Genomic DNA, 8262 nt, shown 5'->3' with positions numbered 1-8262 from the left:
AACTTCATTCTCAGTCATCAAACAATTACAATTCATCTTATTTTCAGGAAGGGTCTATGTAAGAGCTTTGATTTAGCAAACTCCACATACTCAACTATCATATAATCTTCTATGATTGCTAACACTCATGCAATAATTATGGTTATGGTGTTTTAATCAGACACTGTGAAAGATGGGGGCTTATAGTGTTGCCTCCCAACCTATTCACCTTTGGGTGATGTCAACAATAATAGTTCATGCTAACTTATATCCAATTGGATATATATATATATATATATATATCAGGATCTTTCCAACACGAGGTGCTTGCCAAAGGATAAAATGAAAAAGTAAAAGGTGAAGATCACCTTGACTCTTGCATAAAGTAAAAGACATAAAGTAAAAGATAGGCCCTTCGCAGAGGGAAGCAGGGATTTGTAGAGGTGCCAGAGCTCAATTTTGAAATAGAGATAAATAATTTTGAGAGGTATGATCTCATTGTCAACATAACAACCAAGAGTTCCCAATATCTTCCATACTACATACATTATAGGCGGTTCCCAAACATAATGGTAAAGATTTTACTCCCCCTCTACCAACAATCATCAATCCATGGCTTGCCCGAAACAATGGGTGCCTCCAACTAACATCAATCCTGGGGGAGTTTTGTTTGCAATTGTTTTTGATTTGATTTTGGTCTTTTGATCATGGGACTGGGCATCCCAGTTACCAGCCATTTTTCTCGTGAATGATGAGCGGAGTCCACTAATCGTGAGAATAATCCACCTAGCATGGAAGATACTGACAGCCCCTAGTCGCTACATGAGCGATTCGGGCATACAAAAAAAATTATTTTTTATAGGTTTAGAGTTTGGCACATGCAAATTTACTTGGAACGGCAGGTAAATACCGCATATAGGTAGGTATGTTGGACACTCATGGAAAAAACTGGGTTTAAGGATATTGGAAGCACAAGTAGTATCTCTACTTGGTGCAAGGAATTTTGGCTAGCATGAGGGGGAAAGGCAAGCTCAACATGTTTGAATGATCCATGACAATATACTTTAACTGAGATGTGAGAAAACATGACCCATTATGTTGTCTTCCTTGTCCAACATCAACTCTTTAGCATGTTATACTTAATGAGTGCTCACAATTATAAAAGATGTCCAAGATAGTATATTTATATGTGAAATCTCTCTTCCTTCGATATTCTTTCATGAATTGTTCAAATGACCAATACAATGCTTGCTAACCTTCAATAAATTTACAACCTCTACTTCTTAGATGTGAAGTCATTACTCCACAAGGGATAAGCAAATGAAACATATATAATTTCAGATTTATGACATTCAACTCATTCAACCATTTACTCGTAGGATATAAGTGAAGCACACGAGTAAATCACAAACTACTCCAAAAAGATATAAGTGAAGATCAATGAGTAGCTAAATAATTGTGTAACTATGTGAAGACTCTCTCTCATTTAAGAATTTCAGATCTTGGTATTTTATTCAAACAGCAAGCAAAGCAAACTACAATGACATTTCAAGGATAGCACAACTCATGTGAAGAAGCAAAAACTTAGGTTCAACCGATACTAACCGATAATTGTTGAAGAAGAAAGGTGGGATGCCTAACAGGGCATCCCCAAGCTTGGATGCTTGAGACCTCTTGAAATATTATCTTGGGGTGCCTTTGGCATCCCCAAGCTTGAGCTTTTGTGTCTCCTTAATTCCTTTTATAACACAGTTTCCCAAAATCTCAAAAGCTTCATCCACACCAAACTTAACAAGAACTCGTGAGATAGGTTAGTGCAAACCAATGCAAAAACCTTATCATCTTATACTTTATCAAATCACTAAAATTATTATTCAACATTGCATACTAAATGTCTCTTCATATTTAATACTCCTATCCTCAAATAGAATCATTAAACAAGCAAACATATGCAAACAATGCAAGCATAACAGCAATCTGCCAAAACAGTATAGTCTGTAAAGAATGCAAGATTCAGCATACTTCCCTAACTCCAACAATCATGAGAAAAACACTACGCCGTAGAACATTTATCAGAGCTCATTATGCAAAAACATTCAACATTATATCATTCTCTGACTTTTCTAGGGAATTTTTACAACAGCAGTAAACTTCCTGTTTTGAAACAGCAACATGTATACTTGCAAAATAAGCATGGTAATGGCTATCCTTGACATTTTTATTGAAAATATAGAAGTAAAACATTATTCTAAATAACATCAAGAAAATACTAACAAAAGAAAATGACGCTCCAAGCAAAACACATATCATGTGGTAAATAAAAATATAGCTCCAAGTAAAGTTACCGATGAACGAAGACGAAAGAGGGGATGCCTTCCGGGGCATCCCCAAGCTTAGGATCTTGGTTGTCCTTGAATATTACCTTGGGGTGCCTTGGGAATCCCCAAGGTTATGTGCTTGCCACTCCTTATTCCATAGTCCATCGAATCTTTACCCAAAACTTGAAAACTTCACAACACAAAACTCGTAAGCTCCGTTAGTATAAGAAAATAAAATCACCACTTAGGTAATGTTGTGAAATCATTCTAAATTCATATTGGTGTAATATATACTGTATTAAAACTTATCTATGGTTCATACGCTCCGATACTACTCATAGATTCATCAAAATAAGCAAACAACACATAAAAAACAAAATCTGTCAAAAACAGAATAGTCTGTAGTAATCTGTATCATTCTAATACTTCTATCACTCCAAAAATTCTTATAAAATGGTGAACGTGAAGAATTTTTCTATTAATCATCTGAATAAAGAATCAACTTAAAAGCACTCTCCAGTAGAAAATGAGAGCCAATCTCGTGGGTGCTAAAATTTTTGTTTTTTACAGCAAGATCATAAAGACTTCACCCAAGTCTTCCCAAAGGTTCTACTTGGCACAAACACTAATTTGTCGGTGTACTAGAATAGGGGTACCCTAGTACCCCAAACTTGTGCACGGGCAGTTGCAGCACCCCGCGGCAAGGCTTGCCGGGCGAACGCCAAGATCCTCCGTGGTTCCCTTGGAGCCATTCAAGAACAAAGTATTTAAGCTCAAGAGACAAGGCCCCGGCAAGAGGAGCTTGCCGGGAAGGCCAACAAAGGCACTCCAAGGAACTTGCCACGACGCGCCACGCGCTCTGGCAAGGCAACAAGGCCCCGGAAGGAGGAGCTTGCCGGGAAGACCAACCAAGGTACCTCGAGGCCCGGTGAGCGACAAGCTTCCGGACCCGACAAGATAACAGCAGCGGCAAGGCGCTTGCCGCGGCAGGCGGCCACTCTGTGCCCACGCTCCAGCGCATCCACCAACGTGTCGCTCTGGGGGCCTCTCCAGGCACATGTGGCGGGAGGCTGTGCAGCCAGCGGTGCGCAGAGGCATGCGAAGCTGACAAGATCGCCATCGTGGCGAATGGTGGCGCCCCTAACGGTCCTTTTCTGCACTGTTTGGGCGACTCAGACGGGCATTTAATGCCCTTGTCCCCTGCCGTCAGGGTTAGGTAGGGTGCACTGTACAAGTAACTGTACCAACCACCTCACTTTTTACATTTGTACCCTTCTCTGCGTTGCCACCTGTCGGTGACCCCTTTAGCGTATATAAGGAGGCCCATGCGCAACGTAGAGGGGGGGGGGGACAGGTTCGACAGGTTCGGAGCCCAGAAAAACACTACGCTCTCTCTCTGGAGCAAGAACACAAGATAATCAAACAAGCAGCAGTCGGAGTGTTATCTCTCCAGAGAGCTCCGAAGCTGGGTAAACTGCTCGTGTGCTTCGCCTCGATCTGCTCTTCATGTGATCTCCGCCCCCCGCCGAACCGAAAGGGGCTCGGTCCGCTGGCCCCATAGGTGTTCGTGGATCAGTTTCCCCGACATCTCTGGCGCTCCAGATAGGGGCCGTCGAGATTGTGTGAACCTGATCCGGCGTTCACACGAGCTAGATCTTCATTCCCTTCATCAACATGCCACCGAAGAAGAAGACTTCGGTGGCAGCCGCTCCGTCCACGTCACTTCCGCCACCGTTGGAGCAAACAGGTGGTGGAATGAACACCGGCGGAAGAATGGACGTCGACGAGGAAGCTTATGATGCTGCCAGGTCCAAGGACAAGGCTGCACAAACCTCGACGACTGTACATGTTCCGCGCCACTCTCAGGAGGCGCAAGACCAACAGCGTCATGGCACTCGCAGTGCCATGCGCATGATAGGCCAAGACCAAGCTGGTGGATCTCGGAGCGCTCAAGACCAGCATGCACGCCAGCGTGCTGGCACGAGCGGGGCACGGTCGCCTGGACGGGATACTACTCCTTCTAACATAGTTAGAAGTCCGAGCACGTCCCGCTCCTTGCGCCGTCCGCCACTGCCACCCACCACTCCAGCAGAAGCTTTGGCGCGAGCTCAACTGCTCCTAGATTACCCTCCGACGTCGGACAAGATCGATGAATGGAGGGCCACCATTCAGAGTCTCATCGGCTACGCCAACGGCGACACTCCACGGCGGCCGAGCGCGTCGCCGCCGCGGCAGGGTTGCCGGGCGCGAGCCGGTGGTGACGAAACGGGTGGAGGTGCAACTACCATGCAATCACCACCCTGAAGGCCAAGATCGCCGACTCGCCGGATCCACCTCGACAGCGACTCCACCGCATCGTCGGATCCACGAGCTCGTCGCGATCAGCGCCAAGTTCTTCATGATCGACAACAAGAAGACGCTCGAACTCGCATCGAGCGCCAAAGAGAAGCGTGACGTCAATCCGACAAGCGCGCTGGGCCCTCTGTTGACATGCATGCGCCAGGGGAACCAGGCGATCTGCCATATGCGGTAGGTTGCCCTGCGTTCACTCGTGAGCTGCGGCAAGTCCAGTGGCCCAACACGAAGAACTTCAAGCCAGACGTACCGGAGAAGTACGACGGCAAGACGCATCCGTCGGAGTTCCTCAGCATCTACACCATTGCGGTGCAGGCTGCCGGGGGACGGGATGACAAGATCCTTGCCAACTACTTTCCGCTGGTGCTCAAGCCCAACGTCAGATCCTGGCTCATGCACTTGCCGGATAACTCCATATCCTCTTGGGCTGATCTGTGCCATCAGTTTGTCGGCGCCTTCACAGGCAGACACAAGCCTCATGGCCAGGAGAGTGATCTTCATCTGCTCGCCCAGAAGGAAGGAGAGCCCCTGTGCAAGTACATTCAGAGATTCAGCAGTGTGCAGCACAACATCCCAGACGACCACCCTGCCGCGGTGATCAGCGCGTTCCATCAGAACGTGCGAAACCGCAGGATGCGGGAGGAAATGGCGATTTGCAAGATCAGGGACGTCAGTGAGTTATATGCACTGGCCGACAAGTGTGCACGTGCTGAGGAAGGGAGGAGACTCCCCGGAGAGAATGTAGGAGCGGGAGGATCTGACAGTGAAGATGCTGCCCCGGCAAGGAAAAACCGGCGGCGGAACAACAGGAAGAGGAAAGGCAAAGAGGTGCTAGTTGTTGAGCAGTCCGGCAACGGTGGTGGCGCCAAGAAAGCCAAAGCTGGTGACTCCGGCAAGGAGGTTGCCGTGGAGGTGGCGGTCGCCGACAAGCAGGACGGCACCATCAAGCAGTATTGCAAGATCCACCGCACCAAGGGCCATGATCTCTAGAGCTACAAAAAAGTCGAGCAGCTTGTTGAGCAACAGAAAGCTGAATACGAGCGGTGCGACAAGGAGAAGGCCCAGGAAGGTGCTGGGGGATCCGGCAAGAAACGTCCCGGCCGAGGAGGACGCCGCGGCAAGGCCAAGCAGTGGCAAGGAGATAGACCTCCTCGCGGCCGCGACAAGGATGAAGATGACGACGACGATGAAGACATGGATGACGAGGAGACTGATGAGCAGGAGTTCCAGAAAGCCACAGAGGTCCTGTGCATTGACGGTGGTGCTTCTCTGCATACCTCGCACCGTCAGCTCAAGCAGTGGGTGCGGGAAGTTAATGCAGCAGAACCACCCGTCGAGTCACGCAATCCTCTGAAATGGTCCAGCACACCTATCATCTTTGACATTGAGGACCACCCTGATCGCATAACTGCGGTCGGGTGCTTATCGATGTTGGTTTCACCAACAATCCGCAACCTCAAGGTCCAGAAACTCCTCCGTGGTGCTCCAGAAACTCCAGATCCCTGACAGCGAGCTCGAAGAGACCGGTACATTTCAAGGAATCAACCCGGGAAGGAGCAAGCCGAAGGGAAAGATCACGTTGCCGGTAACATTTGGCAGCAAGCTGAACTTCAGGACTGAGAGGGTCACGTTTGATGTTGCTGACTTTCCATTACCTTACAATGGAATCCTTGGCCGTCCGGCACTCGCCAAATTCATGGCAGCCTCTCACTATGCGTACAACATACTGAAAATGCCAGGCCCGATAAGTGTCATCTCTGTCCCTGGCGACAAGAAGGATGCTCTTATCTGTGCCGACAAGATCTACCGGGAAGCAGTAGCCACAGCAGAACGCAAGACACTTGCCCCTGAAGCTCCCGGGGGGAAGAAGAAAACCAAGTCCGGCAAGAGCTCTGATGCCCACTCCGGCAAGCGCACCTCTTCGGAGTGTTGCGCTACCGTCGAGGACGCACCATCGAGCTCCACCAGCAAGTGTAAGAAGGCAATGGCAGCTCCACATGAGACCAAGAAGGTGTCCGCCAAGGAGGACGGCACTGGTGGTACCTTCACCATCAACGCCACTCTTGACCCCAAATAGGAAAGCGCGCTCGTTACTTTTCCTGTGGGCGAATGTCGACGTGTTTGCGTGGCAACCGTCTGATATCCCCGGTGTTCCCAGGAAAGTAATTGAGCACCACCTTGCCGTCTGTCCTCACGCGCGGCCTGTCAAGCAGAAAGTCAGGAAACAGGCAGTGGAGCGCCAAGAATTCATCGCGGAAGAAATCAAGAAGTTGGAAGCAGCAGGCCTTGTCAGAGGAGTGCTCCATCCCACGTGGTTGGCCAATCCTGTTGTCGTGCGCAAGGCTAACGGGAAATGGAGGCTTTGTATTGACTTCACTGATGTTAATAAAGCTTGTCCCAAAGACCCATTTCCCTTGCCGCGCATTGACCAGATTGTTGACTCCACAGCCGGATGTGATTTGCTTTCATTTCTTGATGCATACTCAGGATACCATCAGATCTTCATGGCAGAAGAGGATGAAGAGAAAACCGCATTTATCACCCCGTGTGGCATGTACTGCTTCATACGGATGCCTTTCGGTTTGAAGAATGCTGGTTCAACATTCGCAAGGGTAGTCCACCAAGCTTTTGAGCCGCAGATGCACAGAAATGTGGAAGCCTACATGGATGACATAGTGGTCAAGAGCAACAACAGGGCGACCCTGATTCAAGATTTAGACGAGACATTTGCAAATCTGTGCAAGATCAACCTCAAGCTTAACCCCGAGAAGTGCGTGTTTGGAGGCCCTTCCGGCAAGCTTCTCGGGTTCTTCGTGTCTCAGTGGGGAATTGAAGCCAATCCCGACAACATCAAGGCCATTGAGCAGATCGAAGCACCAAAGCGCGTCAAGGATGTACGAAGGCTTGCCGGTTGCGTGGCTGCTCTTAGCAGGTTTATCTCTAGATCTGCTGAGCGCGCCCTGCCATTTTTCAAAATTTTGAAAAAGGCAAGTCCAATAAAATGGACTCCAGAGGCGGAGGCTGCGCTGCAGGACTTGAAGAGATACCTATCCTCCACTCCAACACTTGTCGCACCTAAGCCGCAAGAGAAGTTGCTACTGTATATAGCGGCAACCAATCAAGTGGTTAGTGCTGCGTTAGTGGCGGAGAGGAAGGCAGATGATGAGCCAGCAACCACGGCAGATGCATCCAGCGACAAGCAGGGGGCTTCGCCGACAAGCTCTGGTCCCGACAGAGATGGATCTGCGCAGGAGCATGATAAGATGCAGAAGAGAATGGTGCAGCGTCCAGTTTACTTTGTCAGTTCCCTTCTACAGGGGGCTAGATCAAGGTACTCTGGTGTGCAGAAGTTGCTTTTTGGCCTCCTCATGGCCTCGAGAAAGCTGCGCCATTACTTCCAAGCACATGAGATCACAGTCGTCACTCGCTTTCCACTGAAGAGGATACTGCAAAATCCAGAAGCAACAGGCAGGATTGTCGAGTGGGCGCTGGAACTGTCAAACTTAGGCCTCAAGTTTGAGAGCACTTCAACTATCCAAAGCAGAGCATTGGCAGAGTTCATAGCAGAATGGACGCCAACACCAGATGAAGAAATTCTAGAGACGAGCAT

This window comes from Triticum dicoccoides, chromosome 4B (genome assembly GCF_002162155.2).
Source record: "Triticum dicoccoides isolate Atlit2015 ecotype Zavitan chromosome 4B, WEW_v2.0, whole genome shotgun sequence".
NCBI classification, from domain to species: domain Eukaryota; kingdom Viridiplantae; phylum Streptophyta; class Magnoliopsida; order Poales; family Poaceae; genus Triticum; species Triticum dicoccoides.
This window is presented reverse-complemented; position numbering follows the sequence as displayed.